At 41.5% G+C, this 22,940-nt stretch overlaps 1 long non-coding RNA gene and 2 gene segments (V, D, J or C); all 3 read right to left on the minus strand.

Moving 5' to 3' along the window:
- LOC118240845 overlaps positions 1-22,940 on the minus strand; it is a 320,919-nt gene that overhangs the window by 270,625 nt on the left and 27,354 nt on the right.
- Positions 1-22,940, minus strand: part of LOC113568144 — a 236,295-nt gene that overhangs the window by 207,175 nt on the left and 6,180 nt on the right.
- On the minus strand, positions 8,586-9,704 carry LOC118240931. Its single transcript, XR_004775707.1, has 2 exons — positions 9,594-9,704; positions 8,586-9,410 (listed from the first exon to the last, which is right to left on the minus strand). It is a non-coding gene; the product is annotated as an uncharacterized LOC118240931 (long non-coding RNA).

Genomic DNA, 22,940 nt, shown 5'->3' on the forward strand with positions numbered 1-22,940 from the left:
TCTTGCACTTGACTGAGATGTGCATGCATTTTTTGAACATCTTCAGTAAAGAGCATGAGAGTGGGCACATTCCACTTTGCCTCCCTGATGTTCCTCAATGCTGTAGAAGAGATAAGCTCATTCCACTTGTCGTGATGGACGTCCTGAAACTCATTGGCATTCTTTAGAAGCTCTTTGTTGTAGATTAAACCCTGAGCTTTTAAGAGTTTAGTTACTTCAATCAGGGCATTCCCAAGTTTGTTTGCTAGTGATGGAATCAAGAACATGTTTCTTTCAGTGCCAAACCCACATGTGATCCTGACAGCTGTAACAGTCTCTGTGTACTTCTTCCATCCTTAAAGTGGTGAATTGTCTGGTGCTGTCAATCAACCTTCCCATTTCTTGTATTTTCTCTCGCACATACTGCTGATTTTCTGATGTACCTCCTTGTTTAACAAGTGTTGCCCAAGGTCAGTAATGATTTGGTCATTTTTTATAATATGTGATTGGATCAGGATTCATGGCACTGATTAAGCTCCATAGTTGTTTGCTCATGTGTGAAAACACAGGCCCGGTGTATGTACACATGGACTGAACACAGTTCTTTCCAGGTTTGGGTGTGACTGATCCAGGTCTTGGTCTATGGCTATGCATGTTACCACAGGACCTTTCTTGTAAAAAGTCCTTGACAGTATGCGCAGTGCATGAAGTCATTTCCCAGCATTTCTTTAGGTCATCATTTAAATGGAAGTAAAGTTCCCTTTCCTGACTCCCTAACAGCAGCATTGTGGGCATAGTTTCCTCTGTTGTGAATATAAGCTAGCTGTTTTTTCTCTCCTTGGAACAATTTGGAAAGGTCTGAGCTTTAGCCACATCAGATTCATCTTCATGTGCATGCGCAAGCTGCCTTGCCATCTTAGCATAAGTCTTAGAGCAACACAAGCAGTAATGCCTCTTGTCACGCATTCTAGTCCCACCACTCTCTTTTCGCCTTTTTTGCCACTAACAACTATGCAGTCATTTATGTTCTGACTTGAACAGGGTTTTTCTTCTGTTCCATTGTCTTCTTGCTGTGCCTGTCAAAGGTCATTTTGTCTGATGTTGTGGAGTCACACATAGGGAAACTCACTGAGCCAGAGACATTTACAAGATCCACATCTTTCATCTAAAAAAAGTAATAAGTAATGTGCAGAGCTGAAACAATTATTTAGATAATTGATAATATATTGACAGAAATAAAACAGCAGTTGTTTTGATAATTAATTGTTCTAAGCCCTTTTAAAATTTTGCAAGGTTTTTATTTTGTAACAGATTTTCTTTTCACTGGCTACATTATAATAAACCGAATATTCTGGGTTTTAAACCAACTGTCGACAGATCTGACAAAAAACAGAAAAAAGACATCTGCTGACTTCATTTTGGGCTGAAAGAAAAAGTGGTGAACATTTTCACTGTTCACTAATATTTTATAAACCACATAATTTATGATTTAAGAATACAATCCAATGAATAATTGATAACGAAAATAACAACTGAAACTCACCATAAAATGTATTATTTTTTGCCACTTAATTGAGAATTTACTATGATACTTTTAGTCTGTCTCAGTCTTGATACAAAAATCTAATTTTCATTTTGGAACCACTGCCAAGTTGCCACTGTTGGACTCCTGAGCAAGGCCCTTAACCCTCAATTGCTCAAGATGTACTCAGTCATAATTGTAAGTCGCTTTGGATAAATGCTTCAGCTAAATTTCATAAATGTACAAGCAACAGTATAAACAACATTTTAATCAATGTAGTTCATAAACAAAAATAGCTTCAGAAAAAAAAACTTCACATTCATAACCTGCAAATATATTGAACTGAAGGAGTACAGTGGGGACGTTGTGAAAAGTATTTTTTAAAGCATGTTCATTTTTATTCTCATTTTGCCAGAAAATTACATTCTGCAAAACTTAGCTATTCTGTACACTGTGTACTGTGCAACATACTTGTGTTCTCCATGGGCAGTCTTCAGCTCCATAGTCACAGGTGATTTCTTCTCTTTCTTTGATGGCATTCAAAGCAAACAAACAAAGGTGTGGGTTTCTTTATCATCATACAGTTTGGATGTCTGTGGCCGTCATTAATAGCCATCCAAATGATCTCTAGAGGCATCAATACTTAGATGGAAACAAAAATGTAAATGTAAATGATCCAAATGTGCATGTGCCTTCTGCAGTAGGTAGATAACAGCATCATCCATCCCTACCTGCTGCTGGTAAGCAAACTGCAGAGGGTCCAGGAAAGGGCTTACTATAGGTCTAAGATATGACAGCGCTAGTCTTTCCAGGACCTTCATGACGTGAGATGTGAGCGCCACCAGTCTGTAGTCATTCAAGGAGGAGGCAGTGGAAGTCTTTGGAACAGGAACTAGGCAAGAGGTTTTCCACCACACTGGCACCTTCTCCTGTTTAATGCTCAGGTTATAGAGTTGCTGAAGGATCCCACACAACTGGATTGCACAAACCTTCAGTACCCTTGGACTGATTCCATCCGGCCCTGCGACTTTGCTGACTCTAAGCTTTTCCAGCTGTGTTTTCACCTGGCTGGTTGTTACTTCTGGATGGGGGAGTTGTGAAAGTTTATCAAACAGATCAACAGATAATGACTGTAGGGTGAGAGGGGGTGAGTGCTGATGTTTAAGAGGTGTTGATGTTAAGGAAGTGGGGGAGATGCCCCTGCATGTGTGTGGGGAGGATGTTGTACTGAACCTATTAAAAAACACATTCAACTCATTGGCCTTGTCTTGACTGCCCCAACAGTCTGTTGCCTTATTTTGAAGCCAGTGATCTGCTTCATGCCTGTCCACACCTCCTTTGTATTCTGCTGAAGCTTCATCTCCAGCTTCCTTCTGTAGGCTTCCTTGTTCTTCCGGAGTCTCACCTTAAGCTCTTTCTGTACCCCCTTCAATAGTAGCAAAGTGATCTGAGTTAGGTGAGTGTTGGGAGGTTTATATGATATAGATGTGATTTGTGTTGATGGTCCAGGGTAGATAATACATAATTAATTGGAGAAATCTTTGATTGCACAACATATGGGCCAAATGCACATATGGGTGCATTTTAGCTTTATGGTTCTTTAAAGATGTGTGTGTTCAGTAGTGGTGAGTGTGGTGTGGTTCCTGTCCTCCACAGAGTGTATTATTGTGCTGAGTGGTGCAGGAGAGAAATACAACTGTGATCTACTTGAGGAGTATAAACCCAACAGGCCTCTGAGATCACCAGCAAGCAGTCAGCTAGTCGTGTCTAGAGAGATTTTTAACATCCTTGACATTTAACTTTTCACTTTTAATTTTAGCACTAAAATTCACTTTTATGTCTTTTTAAAAAAATTGTTTTTTGTATTTTTTACCTACATTTGAACTCTTTGCACTTTAATTTTTAGCATTTATATTAGTTTGAAGTGTATTTAGATGTTTCTTCTTGACACCTTCCATTTGACGTTTGTTGTGATTAATCACTTCTTTTTTTGTTCTATTATATTTTCCCTTTGCATCAGTAGTTTTATTTATCTGTGTAATCTATTTCTTTTTTTTACATAAGCCTTCCTAACATGATGGAACTCAGGATGTTATAAGCTTGTTATGTAACTCTTTTGTGAAGTATTTTAAATTACCATTGTGTATAAAGTGCTACATAAATAAACATGTGTTGCTTTGTATCACATCCTCCCCCTCAGCACCTGCAGTAGGTCCCAGCTGCAGCAGTGCAGTCTCTGTGCAGTCTGACTGAGGGAGGTTTTTGTATGACTCTCTAACACTGTGTGAACACATTACCACTATGGTAACTCTGACAGTAATAATCTCCTGCATCTTCAGTCTGGACTCCACTGATGGTCAGAGTGAAGTCAGATGCAGATCCACTGCCACTGAAACGATCTGGAATACCTGACAGTTTATATTTAACCTCATGGATCAGGAGTTTAGGAGCTTCTCCAGGTTTCTGCAGGTACCAGGCAAGACGATAAGTACAGTGTGAACAGGCCTGATACACTGCATGGTTGGTTCTACAGCTGATGGTGACTGTGTCTCCTGGAAGAGCAGATTTCACTGAATCCTGAGTCACTGTTACCTGACCTCTGGATCCTGGGGAAGAAATTAATAAAATCATAAAAAGGTTACATTTACCTGTACAGATACTTTTGTGTAGTTATTATGAATCTATGAATAGTGCATTTTAAATAAGAGTAGTAGACCTGTGTCACATGGATAGTTCACCACAGAGGTAAAGCAGTAAGTTACCTTGAGTCCAGAGGAGCAGTGTGCAGATGAAGATGGGGATCAAAGTCATGGTTGCTGTGGGTGAAGTTGCTGGGGCAGGCAGCTCTCAGTCATGAAGTGTTAAACTCACAGGACTATAAACACTCCCAGAGCACTGAAGCAGGTGCTGCACATGCAAAGTGACCTCTCTGTATTAATACACATCTACCAAATACTCTCTGTGACAATACACATCTACCAAATACTCTCTGTGACCTCTCTGTATTAATACATGTCCACCAAATACTCTCTGTGGCATCTCTGTATTAATACACATCTAGCAAATACTCTCTGTGACCTCTGTATTAATACATGTCTACCAAATTCTCTGTGCTATTATTTTTATTACTTATTTATTATTATTTATTATTTTTATGTACTTATGAAAATATCTGTTCCAAAATGTGAAAACTATGGAAATGTGGGAATGGGAAAATAGAAAATAGAAAAAACATCAATAAAGCTGGATATAACTGTAGTGCATTTTACCTGATTAATTAACTACAGCTTTAGAAGCTCTGCAGCTGATATCAGATCAGTCTGCATTTCTGAGTCAGAGCAGTTCCTCTACAGCTGAGGGAGGTTTTTGTACAGCACTCTGTTTGAACCAGCTGTAATCCTGCTGACAGTAGTAATCTCCTGCATCTTCAGCCTGGACTCCAGAGATTTTTAGAGTAAATTCTGTACCAGATCAACTACCACTGAAACGATCTGGAATCCCAGACTGTAAGTTAGCAGCCCAGCAAATCAGGAGTTTAGGAGCTTCTCCAGGTTTCTGTAGGTACCAATCAATCTCATTGCTACAGTATTCACTGCACGTGCACCTGATGGTAACAGTCTCTCCTGGAGAAACAGACTGAGAAACTGGAGACTGAGTCAACATTATTTCTCGCATTGATTCTAAAAAGAAAAAAAGAAAATATAAGAAAATTTAAACTTACAAATTATTTTGAAACTTTTGACTTAAAAGAGATTCATTCACCATCAATACAGAAATAAATAGTCACTTTATTAGGGTCACCTATTGTAGAGCAGTACATTGCTGACTTCCATTTCACCTTCAGTTGTATTTTGATATCCAACACTGCTGACGCCACTATTGTACATTTGTAAACTGGTTATTTACAGAGTTGTCTGTAAGCATGGTGCAAATGACTGGAAAATAAGTGATCAGTCCTTTAACACATGAATGCCTGAAATGTCTAGGTGCAGCTTTAGAGAGGGTGTACCAAATCAACTTGTAACTCAGAGTACAGAATATGATGAGAATTTATTTGTAAAGAAAATTTTGAACTTCTAATTTAATTTTTTTTTTCAGCTAACTAAGAACAAACAAAAAGGTATAATAAATAGACCTGTTTGTCTCACCCTACTTCTGAGAGCCCAGAAGTGTGTGTGTGTGTGTGTGTGTGTGTGTGTGTGTGTGTGTGTGTGTGTGTGTGTGTGTGTGTGTGTGTGTGTGGTCACTATAATGTGAAAGAGGTTTTTGGATGACAGCTTCATTAGAATGTATCACTATGGTTGACTTGTGGATGAGGCACTAAACTCAGTGTGAGTGGTCAGATGGACTGGGTGACTCAGAGGTGAAGGAGGGAGTTCTGACCAGTGCAGGAGAGCAGAATGCAGCAGCTCTGTCTGTATTCTGTTCTGTGTCCTGGCATTTCCGTTACTTCCACTGAAATAAAGCTTCATTTTGGACATTCTCTGCTCTTTTATAAGAGATAAACATCTTTATTAATGTTATCAGACTGTTTCTTGTGCCTGAGTGAGCTTATCTGAACAGAGCAGAACATCTGGTGAAAGTCCTGCTGAGGTGGATTATGTCTCCCCCTGCTGTCCAGGTTGGTGGCTCACTCTCTCTGCAGCTACACCAACACCACCTAACATTTGTTCCTCTTATGGTGGTGAGTGTATCATTACCCTGATTAAATGAACTAAATAAGAAAAACAAAAGGCCTCATTCTTAGTAAAGAGAACATGTTTATGCCCCATAACAACACAGTCCATATTCCTACACTCACTTCACTGTTCACACTTCCTGTTTACACTTCATTGTTTGCACTATCTAAGTCTGATGTATACATATGTAGCACTGCTAATATTTCTATTTCCATTCTATGTCTCTTATATTATTTATTATTGTTATTGCTGCTGGTCCCTCTGTGAGCTAAGTTTTGTTGTACAAGTACAATGATAATAAAGTCTTTTCTTATCTTATCTCATCATAGACATGAACTAACACAGGTTGTGTTTGACCCCCACCTCCACACCACATGGTCAGACCTTTAGTGTTTAACATGTGGATGACCTCACAATCTTATGCTGAAGTATTCAAAAACTTCCAAGGCTAATATCTTTTTTTCTGTAACTCCAGTCCCCACCCACTCTCACTGCTCCACCCACAGAAGCTCACATTCTGCTCAGCATCAGAAAAGCTGCCCTGATACTAGTGCCCCACACTACACACATCTCCCTGAAAATAGTGCCGCATGCCGCACGTCTCCCTGATACTAGTGCAGCCAGGCAGTGTATTTTTGCAGTTGTGTATAGACTGTAGCGTTTAGCTAGTATAGTTCCATACTTTTATTAATCAACAGTTGTTTCACACAGTAGAACATGAAATAAATTCTTATCCACCGATAGACGTGAATTTAGTCGGATTAAATGTTCAGATTTCAAAAGTGACCTCTACTGGCGGTAACTGCTGAGTCACACAAGCCTTTATATAGTGCACGCTGGCAATAAAGGCTTTCATGTTTTTGTTCTACAATAAACCAAGCAGGAATACAGGTTTACATATTAAGCCATTTCATGTTTAGTAGGAAATTTTGATGAGAACAAAATTATTGTGCTTAAAACAGACGTTTCTATCTGGTCTGACTGGTTTATTTTTCCATGTTTTTTTTTTACCTATACCATATCAGGGCTGCGTTGGTCCAACCCCACATCCAAATACACTCTGTGGCCTCTCTGTATTAATAGACATCTAAAAATACACATCTACCAAATACACTCTGTGGTCCCTGTCTGAAGTAATGACTCCACTGAATAACTCTTACAAAATTATATTGTAACAGAACGAACCATACTAGATAACTTTAAACTTTATAAAATAATGTAGTATATAGATGCTCTTAAATGTCAAAACTATGGTACAGTGTGCTGATTATTGGATAACTGGAACTGATGAACAGATTAAAACAGAATGATTAATAAGAGGTATCTAGTATATTTTATGTAAATATTTATAAACGTGTGTGTGTATGTGGTGTGGTGCTCTCAGTCGTGAAGGAGAGTGTTCTGACGAGTGTAGAAGAACAGAATTGCTGTTACAGCCACAGCAGCTCACTGACTCTTAGTGCTGCATTTTGATTTTTGGGTCACTATCACTGCAATAAAGCTTCATTTTGAACTTGGTCTGTTCTTGTATCATTTTAATATTCATTATCTGCACTGTAAGATTCTTTGCACTGGGGTGTGTTGTACAGGAGTGTGTTGTACTGGATTGTGTTGTGCTTGAGTAAGTTGGACTAATGAAAGCTGAACATCTGCAAAAAGTGTTGTTCTATTCTGGGAAGGAGCAGGTTTCTCAGGGTTGTAAACAAATTCTGTTTCACCCCACTGCTCTCGCTCTCTTTCACTCTGACTGGTATTGACATTACTAGAGAATAGTTTCAGTTCTTCATTTTTTATCTGAACATTATGTACACAGGCAAAGGAAATAATTACCAATAAAACTATCAGTATTGGATAGAAATTATATTCTCTACTAAGTAAGTTTAGATAATGAATTGTATTTAGCAAATAAAGAAATGAATGAATGAATGTATGAACTCTCATATACTTGAACACTTCTGTCCATTTCAGTGTGAGTTTGTAGGTATTTTATTATTTCTCTATTAGCAGTAGAGCAGAGTGGTGCAGTGGAAGTGTGCTGGGACCATAACCCAGAGGCTGATGGATCATAACCATCCTCTGATAAAACGGCTTAGTGAAGTCTCATTGACAGCATCTTAAAAATCTGTGTTAATTGGTGGGGGTGGTGGTAGCTCAGTGCTTAAGGTGCTCAACTTTTAATTGCAGTGTTGCTAGTTCAAGCCCTGCTGTTGGGTCCCTAAGCAAAGCACTTAACCCTCAACTTCTCTGGTTGTATTCAGTCATAATTATAAGTTGCTGTGGATAAAAAGTATCATCTAATGCCATCAATTTCACTATTTCAATGTTACAATCTCATCTAGGCTTAAGACTGTAACAAGAGCTTTGTGTTAAGAATGTAAGTTAAAGAAACCTCAGAGAAGACCATCATAGTTCAAGGTGTGCCAGTGTATTATATGAACAAAATATCCAACATCTAATAAACACAGTTCAAAGTCTAACACTTGTACAAACCCACACTAGAAAACAAAGATGCTGACTAAACCTGTACAGGACAAAATAAACACATAAGACTACATAAACTCCATAAGTGAAAACACAGACAAAATAAATACACAAGACTACAGTAACTCAATAAGAGAAAACATATAAAATAACCCAGGCTCCAAACACAATGGCAGCCACTCCCTACTTACCAGAACACACAAAAATAAAACATTTATATATCTGGAATCCCAGACTGACAGGTAGATGAATAATGGATTAGGAGTTTAGGAGCTTCTCCAGGTTTCTGTAGGTACCAGTGGAGGTAATTGCTAATACCCAGACTGGCCCTGCAACTGATAGTATCAATCTGTCCTTGTCAGGAGTGGCTGCCATCCTGGTATTCCTGTTGTCATGGTTTCCCTGTTGTCTGTTTTCCTGCAGTGCCTGGTTCTGCTCCTTAGTTTTGTTGCGTGTTTTGTTTTCTAGTTTGTTGGTTATTTTGGTAAGTTACGTTAGTACTGTCCTGTATAAATTATGCTCGTGGGTTTCCTGTTGCTTTTCCGTTTGATTAGTTTGTGTATCATTTTGCCTCAGTGTTTTCTCCTTGCCCGTTATTTTGCCTTCAGTGATTGTGTTTTTCCTCCGTTAATAAACTGCCCCCTGCACATGTATTCTGCCTCTCGCCTGTTCCTATGGGAATCGTTACGGTCCTGGTGTAACTGACTGAGAACGTGGAGACTGAGTCAGAATTATCTCCCCAAAGGATTCTAAAAATAAATAAATAACATTTAAATTTGAAAAAAGGTTTTAAATAAAATCAAAATAAGCCCTAATAAAAACATTGTAACTCTGAAAATAAAAAGAACAAATAACAGTTCAAATAAATTGCAAATAATAAATAATGAACATCCAAAATTAAGAAAAATGAAAAAGTTTTCAGTTTGTCTCACCCTGAGTGAGGAGTCCCAGTGTCCCCAGCAGTAGAATGAGTGACATCATCATTGTGCTGTTTGTCAGTGTGTGTTAAAGGACTGAACACTCTCTGATCACCACTACAGCTCTTAAAGTGTATGGAGCAGTGAAGCAGCTCACATATGCAAACAACACATCTGTCTTTTTTTTTTTACCACAGAACTAATGTGAGTGTTTATCAGATGAATGATAAAATCTCTCCTCTTAGAGCTCTCAGTCATCCCCTCTTATGTGCTGCAGTCACTTTCACTCATGATTTTTCTACATTTAATGAGTCATGACATAACTGAGCTCATGTTGGTGTTGATGACACCTGGATCTCATGTAGTGTCTGAACACTGTTACTCATCACTGTCACTCTGCCTGTGAGCTGATACCTGTCAGATCTGCTGCAGTGCTGTGAAATTAAGAGAGGAATTAAGGCCAAACCACGTGACTCGTGAGAGGCAAGCGTTCCGTGCCAGTTCCTAGTGTATTTAGATCTTTCTTCTTGACACCTTTCCTTTTGTGGTTTGTTTTAATAAATCACTTATTTTTAATTGTATTATATTTTCCCTTTGCATCAGTTTTATTTATGTATGTAATCTATTTCTTGTTTTACCTTCCTAAAGTGATAGATCTCAGGATGTGATAAGGTTGCTATGTAATAGTCTTTTGTGAAGCATTTTAAATTGCCATTGTCTATGATGTGCTATATAAATAAACTTGCCTTGCCTTGTATCACATCCTCCCCCTCAACACCTGCAGCCTGACTGAGGGAGGTTTTTGTACGACTCTCTAACACTGTGTGAAGACATAGGCATTGACCCAGTGTTCACTCTGACAGTAATAATCTCCTGCATCTTCAGTCTGGATCCCAGTGATGGTCAGAGTGAAGTCAGATCCAGATCCACTGCTTCTGAAACGAGCTGGAGTTCCTGACTGTAACTTGTGAACATGGTAAAACAGGAGTTTAGGAGCTTCTCCAGGTTTCTGCAGGTACCAGGCTAGAAGCTCATTTCCAGCAGCAGTGTTCACTGGTGGGCTAGATCTACAGCTGATGGTGACTGTGTCTCCTGGAAGAGCAGATTTCACTGCAGGAGTCTGAGTCACTGTCACCTGACCTCTGGATCCTGAGGAAGAAATTAATACAAAACACAAAACATTTAGCTGCACAGATACTTTAATGTGTTACTCTAAATCTGTGAATAGTGCATTTAAAATAAGAATAGTAGATCTGTGTCACATGGATAGTTCAGCACAGCGGTAAAGCCATGAGTTACCTTGAGTCCAAAGGGCCAGTGTGCAGATGAAGATGGGGATCAAAGTCATGGTTGCTGTAGGTGAAGTTTCTGGGGCAGGCAGCTCTCAGTCATGAAGTGTTAAACTCACAGGACTATAAACACTCCCAGAGCATTGAAGCAGGTGCTGCACATGCAAAGTTTCCTCTCCCCTCCCTCCCAGTATGAACATTACAGCTCTAAGTGCCCCCTCTCACACTGTGGCCCAAGAATGAAACATTCTGTTTTCCCTTTTTTGATGGGCTCATGAATATTTCAATGAGCTTTGCGCTGATTGGCTGTAGTAATTTCTAACAACCAAATTAGTTATCTTCTGAGTTGTCTTGTTGATGAAAAATGAAATAAAAATTTACCTGACAGAGGAAATGACAGAATTATCTTCTATTGTAGATTTAAATAACAGCACAGGCTTCTTTGAATGAAACACAGGAAGGAAAATAAAATGAACCTCTGTGTAAATAAGGTAGGTGGTCATTACTATTTAGTTAGCTATGCTAGTAACTAACATCACTAATACTAGCTATTTACTTTTGATCTTGATAACAACATGAAGTAAATTAAAGTTGTCAGCTCACTATGAAACTGTATACTTAAGATTATAGGACTTCAAGCAACAAAATATGTAAAAGTATCACACAGCAGGGCTGGCTGCTTACAGGTTGTGGTTGAGATCGTGATGCCAATAAAATGCTAAATCCAAGATGGCGGCGCTGTAGCGCGCAGCGGCCACTCCAGGTCCGATAAATGGTGCTATTGTGCTACTATCTGTCGTCTCTACCACATTTTTCCAGCAACATAAACCACAAATACATGGAAACAACAGACCTCCATGTATACCACCACCATAGCCTGCTACGTTCCCCTCACACGAACTGTTCACCCTTTTGCCATCTGGAAAAAGGTACTGCAGCATCCGGTCCTGCACCTCCAGACTGTGCAACAGCTTCTTCCCAGAAGCCATTAGACTCTGGCTAACTCCAATCCCAATTCAGATTCCAAAAATGGGCACTTTATACACACACACATACACACATGCTTATACACAGTCACACACACACACACACACACACACACACATACACACACACACACACACACACACACACACACACACACACACACACACACACACATACATACATACATATCCATACACACTCTCACACATTGTTTTGCATTGGACTAGTGCTGAAGTCAAACCTCACACAAATAAACTATGCACTCCTGTTGCAGTCTTGCACATTATCCTACTTGCTGCTAGAGTACTGTACTAAACCAGCACTGTACTCTGAACTGTTCTGGCTGCTACCGGTGACTGCTATGTTCTGTATAGCATGTCACTGACTCCTATGCACAACTCACTTTACATATTCCCAGTACTGTGTACTGGACTAAATAATTGCACTGTCTACTCATTTTGTATTTGTCCTGTCCTGTATTTATTAGTGTTTATTTAATGTTTATGACATTTTGCGCTATATTGGATTGTTTGCACTTGTGTAGCATGTTGTCTGTTGCACTGTTGTTTTGTGTTGCACCATGGTCCTGGAGGAACATTGTCTCGTTTTTGTTGTGTACTTGTATATAGCTGAAATGACAATAAAGCCTCTTTGAACTTTGAACTTTGAAATTGGAACTGCCTCTCTCTTCAGTGTCAAACACTGGGTGGAGCTGCTCCATATTGTACTGGATAGGATACGTTCTATGACTAGATGACAAAGCCCTTTTGTAAATCACTCACACATTTATATTTTTAAATGCCAAAAATGTAAATGTTTGAAAAATTCTCTGAAGTCAAATCTGCAGAGTAAACTAACACATTTAAGTTAAAGTTGTCTGGGCTGCAGTTAAATATGAAAACAACAAAGCCCATTAACAGTGTGGTTCCTTCGGAAGAGTATGACATCATCTTCACAGCCTGGAATGGTACATTTTTGTATGTAATCTGGCATTTTCATTGTTATTCCCTGTCATTGTTTTGTTCTTCACAATACCTGCAGAACTGCTGAAGGTTTGACTGTTCCGGTCCATGGTAATAGCACTTTGGCTAGAATGTGGGCCGGTTTATACAAGTTTTAGGGGAATGAATATTAATGAGTCAAGACTTTTGTGAAATATTCTAGGATTTTGGAACAGGCTCATTTTACCGCCTTGTTTGTCTTATATGCGATTTGCATTTGAAACAGGAGTAAACAGTGTTTGAGGTTCACAGTATATCAGGTCCACATACCAAACTCTCCTTATTCAACTTTTCCATTCCACTAAGACTGTCCATAGTAGACAGCGAGTCTCTCTACTCTACACAGGCTGCTACTCATCTGCTCTTCCATGGTGAGATCTTCTCTGCCCATAGCAGGTTACATCCCTGTAACAACATTGACCCAGAGTCACTGTGAAGATCCAACTGCAGTTTATTATAAAACGAGCCCTACATGAATGATTAGGCAAACTGTGCAAGAAGCATGAGGGCTGCATGACAGTACCTCCATAATCCAGGCTTACTGAGACCCTCCCAGCTCATTTTGGACATTTTGGGTTCCACAAAAGAAGATGATATTAAGTCCTCCTTAGTTACTCTACCAACTTCAGCTTTGACACAAAACTGCTCTGTGGTAAGATGAAGCTGAAGCTTAGCTCAGTTTGATCTGTTCTGTTGGACAGACCCTGTGATGTCATGAGTTTGCCAGCTGGAACAATGATCAAAACAATGTACAAGCACAGTTAAATAAATTGAAATGAACCTAGCAAATCCCATTTATTTTGCTAAAATGCATATTACAGTCTATTGAGCTATTAGCCTATCGACTTTTAGATAACAAATATTTTGAAAATGTTTGGTTTTCTGTTGTTAATGTTATGGATAAGTAAATGGACACATAATATCACCCAAACAGAATCTTATTTAGTTTATTAATTTTAGTAAAATGCAGCTTTGTCTACTTCTGAATATATCCATAGTAAAGGTTAGAATGTACTAGGCATAGTTAGCTGTATATAGTAGTTTAAGCTCACGTTTACACCTTTGGGCCTTTCTGTATATGAATAAACATGGTAGTAAATACAAGGAGTCCTGGCTGTTGATTCTCCCAATGCACAGACCTCAGATGATAGAGAACACACTAATTTAAAGAAATGATCTTTTACTGTATATCACAGGCTGATCTTCAATGGGCAAAATAAATATGTAGTTGTCATTGCTCACTCAAAACTAAACATGGAGAAGCTTACCTCTGTTTTAACTACATGATCAGCAGGCTTTTCTAATGAGGTATTTATTATTTCTTCTTGTTTGTTTCAGTGTTGTGCAATGTGACCTGTGCTATTTCTGTGCAATACTTTGTAGGACATATTGTAAACACAGACATATAAATCAGAAAAACTCTGTATAATTGGCCAGTTGTGGGTAAATGTCTGATGTGTTTTGTAAATCTGCATCTTCATTGAGTTTTTTTCACATTTGGATATCACTGGCTCTCTGTTTCTGAGAAGAAGATGAGTAATGTATGACAACGGCAATTCCTCCCTTAGGACACCTGGCTCTTCATCTGTCTCTGGGCTGATTGGAGATCAGTGGATTGGGTGAGTTCAGGAGTGTCACTCTGATGAGCTTCACCTGGGTCTCATTAGCTCTGTTTTGGGAGCTGTCCAGGGTCCTGAAACACCTTGAATTCCATGTTGCTGAAACAAATGTTTCGACCCTGTTTAGGTAGAGTCAATGACAGAAATGAAAAAATGATGAATTGGGGTTAAATGGCAAATAAACCACAATAAACAAAAATGTACCGACCGCATTTACATGTTGTATGTTTTTACGCATCAAAGCTGCATGTGCAGCATTTGAACATATACACAAGGAATAGGATCCAATTGCAAGAGGTTTTAATTGTGAAATCAAACAGATCCATGGGGGTCAGGCAGGTATTCATGGTCAAGCTGTTCTAAGGTTGGTAACATGGGGCAGAATCCAGTGGGTGTCTCCAAGGGTCAGGCAGGAGACGAGGTCTATAAAACAGGCAGAAGTAGGAAACCAGGAAGACAAACAAGATGCTAGAATGCTCTGTATGCTCCATGGAGTAGCAATACTTTACGATGTGAATGCAGGGGAGGGAAGCTTATAAAGGAGGCAGTAATGAGGAGAATGAGGATCAGGTTCATGCTAGAACTCTGGTGAATCATTCGGGGGGAGTGTGCATGGCAGTGCAGGGCTGTGTGTGGTTCCTGGGGTTCGTAACAGTACCCCCCACTTGACAGGCAGCTCCAGACATGCTAGAACGGGGAGTCCTGGGTCTACAATGGCCCTGAGGGCCTGGAAGATCTGGGTGAGCAGCATGGAAGTCAGCTAGTAAAGAGGAATCCAGGATGTCACCCCTGGGAACCCATGATTATTCCTCAGGTCCATAATGCTCCCAGTCGACGAAATACTAAAGGGTTCCATCACATCTCCGGGAATCAAACAACTCACGGACAGCATAGGCTGGCTCCGTATTGATCTACACTGGGGCAGGAGGGTTTGTGGCTGCAGACACAGGATTATAATGCACAGGCTTCAACAGGGACACATGAAAGGTGGAATTCATTTGGTACCTTGTGGGAAGCTGCAGCTTGTAGGATACAGGGTTGACCTGCCAGAGTACCCTGAATGGACCGATGTACCAGTTTCCTACTGGGTAGTCCGAGTCACGACCCAGACCCTCTGTCTGACCAGATTGTTGTTGTAGGGTAGAATTATGGTGGTGATTTGCAAATTCTTGTCAGGTGTGCAATGCCCTCTGTAAGTGGACATAGGTGACCTCCCATGTCTGAGGGCTCTGTTGGAACTACTGATCTAAAGCCTGTATGTCAGTAGGGGAGTCATCCCATGGCAAAAGGGCTGGCTGATAACCGTAGACACACTGGAAAGGAGTGAGCCAAGTGGAAGAGTGAGTGAGTGAATTGTGAGTGTATTCCACCCAGGGGAGGTATTTGTGTGAGTCAGTTTGGGAGGCACATTACTGGCGAAGGAACCTTCCAACCTTTTGGTTCACACATTCGACCTCCCCATTAGACTTGGGAATGGTGACCAGAGGAGAGTTTTGTAGAAAGTTAGCCATAACTATGAATCTGTCTCCATACCTGTGATGTAAATTGGGAACCACGATCAGATAATATTGCCTCTGGTAGACCAAATATGCGAAATAAATAAGTGAAAAATGGCATCAGCTGTTTCTAAGGTTGTAGGCAAATGGGGAAAAAGAATGAGATGACATATTTTGGAAAACCTGTCTACCACTACCATTATGACCATGTATCCCTCAGATGCACGCAAGTCTGTGATGAAGTCCACTGCGATGTGGATCCAGGGGTGTTGTGGCACAGGCAAGGGCTGTAACTCTCCAGCAGGGAGAGTGCAAGGTATGAGTGACTGGGCACAGACCACACAAGACATTATATAATCACGCATGTTGTCAGGAAGGGAAGGCCCATTGCATAAAGTCATATGAGCCCATTCTAGTAATGTTCCTCTGACGGAAGCTGGAATGTATTGCTTGTCAGGGGGCATCCCTCTGGGATATGTCCATCCTTCAGAGCAACCTCCAGGTCATCTTGGACAACCCACCGTATAGGAGCTAGGAAGCAGCTGTCAGGCAGGATGGGTTCTGGATTCTGGTTGGTCTCTCCCTTGTCATAGATGTGTAACAAATCATCAGCCTTCTGATTCTTGGAACCAGGTCTGTATAAAACTGAAGCGAAACCAGGAGAAGAACAATGACCACCTGGCTTGTCTTGGGTTGAGTCGTCGAGCTGACTGTAGCTACTCTAGCTTTTGATGGTCGGTGTACACCAAGCAGTGTTTCCATTGTTCTAGGGCAAGTGTGACCACGAGAAGTTGCCGGTTTCCTACATCATAGTTCTTCTCAGCTGGTTATAGTTTCTTGGAGTAGAATGCACAGGATTATATACGAGGTGGTGTGCCTTATCTCTGTGACAGGACAGCTCCCACTCCTACATCTGAAGCATCAACCTCCACTATTAAGGGAAGAGAAGGGTTGGGCTGACGGAGTAAAGGTGCCATAACAAAGTCCCCCTTTAAAGTCAGGAAGGCCTGATCCACAGCCATGGTCTACTGAAGCTTCTGTTTATCTTGTTTCTTGAGGAGGTCAGTAAGGGGAGCTGCAATGTCACCAAATCATGTTGGCGAAACCCAAGAATCAAGTTCAAGTTCAAGTTCAATTTCAAGTTCGGTTTATTCGTCACATACATAGTCATACACAGTATAACACGCAGTGAAATGGTGGAGAGTGCTCTGTCCAAACTGAGGAAGAGAACCAGGGGTGCATAGAGAAAAAAATATATATATACAGATAAATATATATATTCTATGTATGTACAAAATATATTAACAATGTATGTACAATATATGTATATTATGATTATATACACAATGTACAATGTATATGGTTGGGTATATATGTACACAATCTACAGAATGTACAGATCCATTTTGTATAATACCATATCTACAGTTGTTGTGTATCATACAGTTGTTGTGTATCATACAGTTGTTGTGAATCATTGCAACTCCTTGATGGTGGAGGGTTTAAGCCAATTCTGGACTGCAGTCACTTTATCCGGATCCATGGAGAGAACTCCTGGTTTGATGGTACACCCTAGAAAGGTGACGCAGTCCCTGTCGAACTCGCACTTCTTGGCCTTAGTATACAGGTGATGTTGTCTAAGACGTTCCAGGGCAGCCGTTACATGATCAACATGCTCCGCTTTAGACTGAGAAAACACCTGGATGTCATCTATGTACACAATCATGAATTTGCCTACCATATCCTGAAAGACTTCATCCATGAAAGTCTAAAAAACTGAGGGACTATTAGACAACCCACAAGGCATTACTAGGTGGCCACATGTTGTTATGAAGGCTGTCTTCCACTCATCATGTAAGCACTATGCAAGTCCAATTTGGGGAAGATTGTAGCTCCTAGCGGGCGTTCATGCATCAAAGTAATAAGGAGGAGTGGGTAGGAGTACTTGATGGTCACTTCATTTAGGGCCCGGTACTCAATGCATGGCTTTAATCGCACTCCTTTTCTCTACGAAGAAGAAACCAGCACCAACTGGAGAGGTGGCAGGACAAACGAAGCCATGTTGCAGGGCCTCCGCAACAAACGCCTCCATAGCTGCCTCCTCAGGCTGGGAAAGTGGGTAGGTTTAGCTCTCTTTGTGGTAGGGAAGCCCCAGGAAGGATTTCCACTGCACAGTCCCAAGCTCGATGAGATGGGAGTTCAGTGGCCTTAACCTTACTGAATACACCCGAGAAGAGCCTATAGAGCAGAGGGATAGATTGGAGTGATGTGGTATCTGGGCTCTTGACAGTAGTGGAGAAGACTGGCAAAGACATGCAGTTCTGAAAGCAGTGCTTACTCCATGACTGCAGTTCAGCAGTAGACCAAGAGATACTAGGGTCATGGGTAGACAACCAGGGAAAGCCCAATATAATGGAGTCATGGGACATGGATAAAAGCAAAAATTGGATTGACTCACAGTGAGATAGGCTGATCTTAAGTGTGACTGGGACAGTTTTGTATGTGACTACACCTTCTCCTATGGGTTGGCCATTAAGGGAATTAACATGTAGCGGGAGATCTTAGGCAATTTTAGGAATCCCTAAAATTGCGTTAGATCTCCTGCTAAATGTTAATTAGTTGTATAGCTAACCCGACCTCCAAAAAATTCCCAGCTGCTCCAGAATCCACCAAGGCAGAGAGAGAAACTCTGTTACCATTGAAAGACAGAACTACAGGTAGTGTAAGCTGTCGATTAATATACAGTAAAGAAGACATTCTTATGTGTGTGCTAAATGTAGAAGTCTTCTCGTTCTCTTGACGGGGATGGACAGGGCAGCGATTGCGGAAGTGACCATTAGCGCCACAGTACAGGCAGAAACCACTGGAGAATCATCTAGCTCGTTCCCAGGGGGTGAGGCATGAGCAACCCACTTGCATCGGCTTGGGGACTTCACTGGACGTGTCTCCCTGGGTCTATGCCTCTATTGTAGCGAGAAGGGTCATTTCCACGTATGAGGTCCCAAACTACCCAGGAGGAGGGAGGCAAGGAGTACAACACCATTAAGAACTTTTGTATTCTTCTTTAAACATAACCAGCTTACTTTGCCTTTGTTAGTGTCATGGGAGGAACGGTCGGAGGCTTTTACAGCCCTCGTGGATTCTGTTGCTGTCAGACAAATCAGGAAGTGGGAAGATTCCTCAGACAGTATTGAAGCATACATTCTGACTGGTCCCAATACTTACCGTGAGCAGAGTATGCACGCAATTCCCTTGAACATGACTGATCTACATGACTGACTCCTTTGCAGTGTGCCTTTGGTTTTCAGCTGGCCTTCTTCACCTGGGACAATGCCCCTACAGACCTTCCTACACTGGACTTCCTGCATTCCATTACAACACGGCATCTCAACAGAGGTTCGCCAACTGTCACCGTCGGCCCGCACCGACGTTCCATCCCAATCAGAAGGTGTGGATATCCACTTGGGGCATGACGAAGGGGCCCTCTTGTCGAAAATTGAGTCCATGCTACGTTGGTCCCTTCAAGGTGCTCAGGAGAGTCAACTCAGTCTCCTATAGAGTACAGCTCCCTTCTAAATACTGCATTAACTCCACGTTTCACATCTCATCACTCAAGCCGGTACACTATAGCCCCTTCTTGGTGGACCCTGCCCCTGTTGCCCTGCCGGCTCTTCTGGAAGTGGAGGGTCAGCCTGCATATTTGGTACGTGAGATCCTGGATTCTCACAGATTCTAGGGTCGGTTGCAGTACCTCATTGACTGGGAGGGGTATGGACTGGAGAAGAGGTCATGAGAACCGCCAGGGAGCATACTGGACCACTCACTCCTCACTCAGTTCCACTCCTCTCTCTCGGATTGCCCAGTCCTAGCTGTCGGGGTTGGCCGAGGGGAGCTCGGGGTCGATCGTCTGAAGCCGCCCATCGGGCGGGGATGGGGGAGCTCTCTGACAGCATCGTTCTAACCCAGTAGCCTTTCCCTGTCCGGACTTAGGTCACCCTTGTCTGAGTACTGATAAGCAACACCTGTCTCTCATTCTAGCTCACTTTATAACATCCCAGATTCCCCCCTCAAACTTGCAAAGTATTGTTTTGATTCCTCTAGACCTTTTAGCAGCCTTCGAAACAGTGAACCACAACATTCTCCTCTCTGTTCTCTCCAGGCTTGGTGTGACTGGCTCTGCTTGGAGATGGTTTCAGTCCTATCTGGCGGGACGGTCCTATCAGGTGACATGGAGAGGATCTACATCCAAGCCATCTAGTCTCTCCACTGGTGTTACACAAGGCTCAGTATTAGGCCCCCTTCTCTTCTCTTTGTATACTCATTCTCTTGGTGATGTAATATCTTCTCATGGTTTCTCCTAACACTGCTATGCTGATGACACTCAATTATTTCTTTCTTTTCCACCCTCTGACATGCAGGTCTCCAGACGTATCTCGGCATGCTTGACTGACATTGCATCATGGATGACAGCCCACCACTTGAAGCTCAACCCCAGTAAAACCGAGCTTCTGTTCATCCCAACTCCCAACCCTTACCATGACCTCACAGTTTCCTTCGAGAACTCCCTGGTATCACCATTCGAAGCTGCCCGTAGCCTGGGCGTAACTTTGGACAACCAGTTGTCATTCTCAACTCATGTTTCTAATCTAACCCGGTCTTGCAGATTCCTCCTTTGCAACATATGAAGGATTGGGACTGTGTTAAGTATCTTCCTATATCATAACCGTTGCTAAGTTCTTATAGACCTTTAAATTTATACCGATGGAAAGTTCCTTAAGTGTCGTTCAGTAGTAAAATCATATATGTTTCAGAAATATCTCTCCACAAGCCTTCATCTGCATGCTGGGTTTATTTTAAAAGGCAGAAATATCGGTGGCTCACTGGAGCTTATCGGTGCAGTTCACTCATACTGTAATACTCGCATACTGAAGATCAAAATATTGGCTGTTACAAATAATCAAAATCTTATATTATACATCTAGAACACAATTTATATATGTCTTTAGATAAATTATCTTGACTTTGATGTTGCATTAAATGCTGTGTTTTTAGTGTACAAAAATATGAAAAATATCTCCTAAAACACATTTTTGTAACCAATTGCTATGATTCTACAGTGTCTACATGTATCTAATGCATAAACAATAACGATTTAAGTCTGAAATAGTTTAAAGGGGTCACTGAATCCACTTTACACGCTCACTTCGCGGCACAAAACTCTCAGTTGGACGTAAATAACTTTCTCCTTATTTAAAATTAGTTTCTGTCTTTATTTTTCTATCTTTATTTATCTTTATTTCTAATTGTATATTTTATGTATGTAGTATCTTTGATAACTTCTTTCATTACAAAAAAGAAAAGAAAAACAAGCATCTTTGGGGTTGTATCGTTCCCTAACTCTGAAGCTAAACTATGGCACTGTAAAGAGAGGAGACGGTAGTGTGTTTAGAGCAGGTTTATGTACGGACCTTAAACAAAGTTATCAGTGGGGACCACGGTGTAAGCAGTTTGGTGGAGCTGGTGAGGTTCTTGGTTGGTGAGGATATAGCATGTGTTCTCTCTCTTCCAAGGAAAGGCCAGGAGTACTGGATGGGTCCGTCCAAAGCCCAGGAGGTGGACTACCTCGAGGGCTCTCCTTGGGTGGCAGGCAACAGGAGGATCATAGTTTGGAGCAGCACGTCTGGATCCAGAGCAGACGTGCCCTTCTGCATGTCCAGTAGGGCAAAGAACATTCCCCAGCACCGGAGTTTTCTGTGGTTCCTGTCTCTCATGTGTCTACAGGCGTGTCTATTTGTTGTGTGTACTCATGCCTTTTGTGTGTCTACAGGTGCATGGGCACATTGTGTGGAGCATAACTGGACTGCCCTGGTAGAGGCATGGACTTCGCCCTTTCCCCCTCAAGTACTGAGGTCTCCCTTGCTGGCAGCTCCTAGCCTGCCTTGGGTTGGGTGGGCATCAGGCTTTGCCATTTGTTGTATGTGTTTTTTGTACATTATGTGTGTGCGGTAGACTGGGGTTCACAGTCCTGGGAAGGAGGCGTTGGGAGCCGCGTCTCCCCACTAATCCTCTCCCCACTAATCATGTGGTACAGCAGATTGCATGCAGTGGGACTTAATCCTCTTGTTAGTAACCACGCCTTTGTACTTGCCACACACCTGCACGTGGTTTAGTCTGCTAGTGTCTGTGTGTACTTAAAACACTGTGGGAGGGTGCTTCGTTGTCAGTTATTGATCATGTTCATGTTAGTGTTAATATTCACAATATTCATGTTGCCTGTGTTAATGTTAGTCGTATGTGTATTCATGTTCACCGTTTATGTGAGTGCCTTTGTCTTCTATGTTTTTCAAGAAATGTCTGTCTCTGTCGAGGGAGTCTGTATGTCCTGCTCCTTGCCCAGCAGACTTATTGTGCACAAATCCTCAGGATCACACTGTTTAAGTGTGCATGCAGGACAGATTTGAATATCTCAATATATGACACTGAATTATTTCTTTCTTTTCCATGCTCTGACAGGCAGGTCTCCAGACGTATCTCAGCATGCTTGACTGACATCGCGTCTTGGATGGATGCCAGCCCACCACTTCAAGCTCAACCCCAGCAAAACCGAGTTTCTGTTCATCCCAGGTACTCCCAACCCTTACCATGACCTCACTTTGTCCTTTGAGAACTCTCTAATATCACCACCCAAAGCTGCCCGTAGCCTGGGCGTAACTTTGGACAACCAGTTGTCATTCTCTACTCATGTTTCTAATCTAACCCGGTCTTGCAGATTCCTCATTTGTAACATATGAAGGATTCGACCCTTTCTCTTGCAGGAAGCTACCCTGGTGCTTGTCCAGAATGCAGCAGCATGACTGCTCTTCAATCTTCCGAAGTTCACACGTTACTCTACTGCTGCGCTCCCTTCATTGGCTCCCTGTTGCTGCACGCATCAGATTTAAAACCTTGATGCTTGCCTACAAAGCCAAAA

The sequence above is a fragment of the Electrophorus electricus genome, chromosome 2 (assembly GCF_013358815.1).
Source record: "Electrophorus electricus isolate fEleEle1 chromosome 2, fEleEle1.pri, whole genome shotgun sequence".
NCBI classification, from domain to species: Eukaryota; Metazoa; Chordata; class Actinopteri; order Gymnotiformes; family Gymnotidae; genus Electrophorus; species Electrophorus electricus.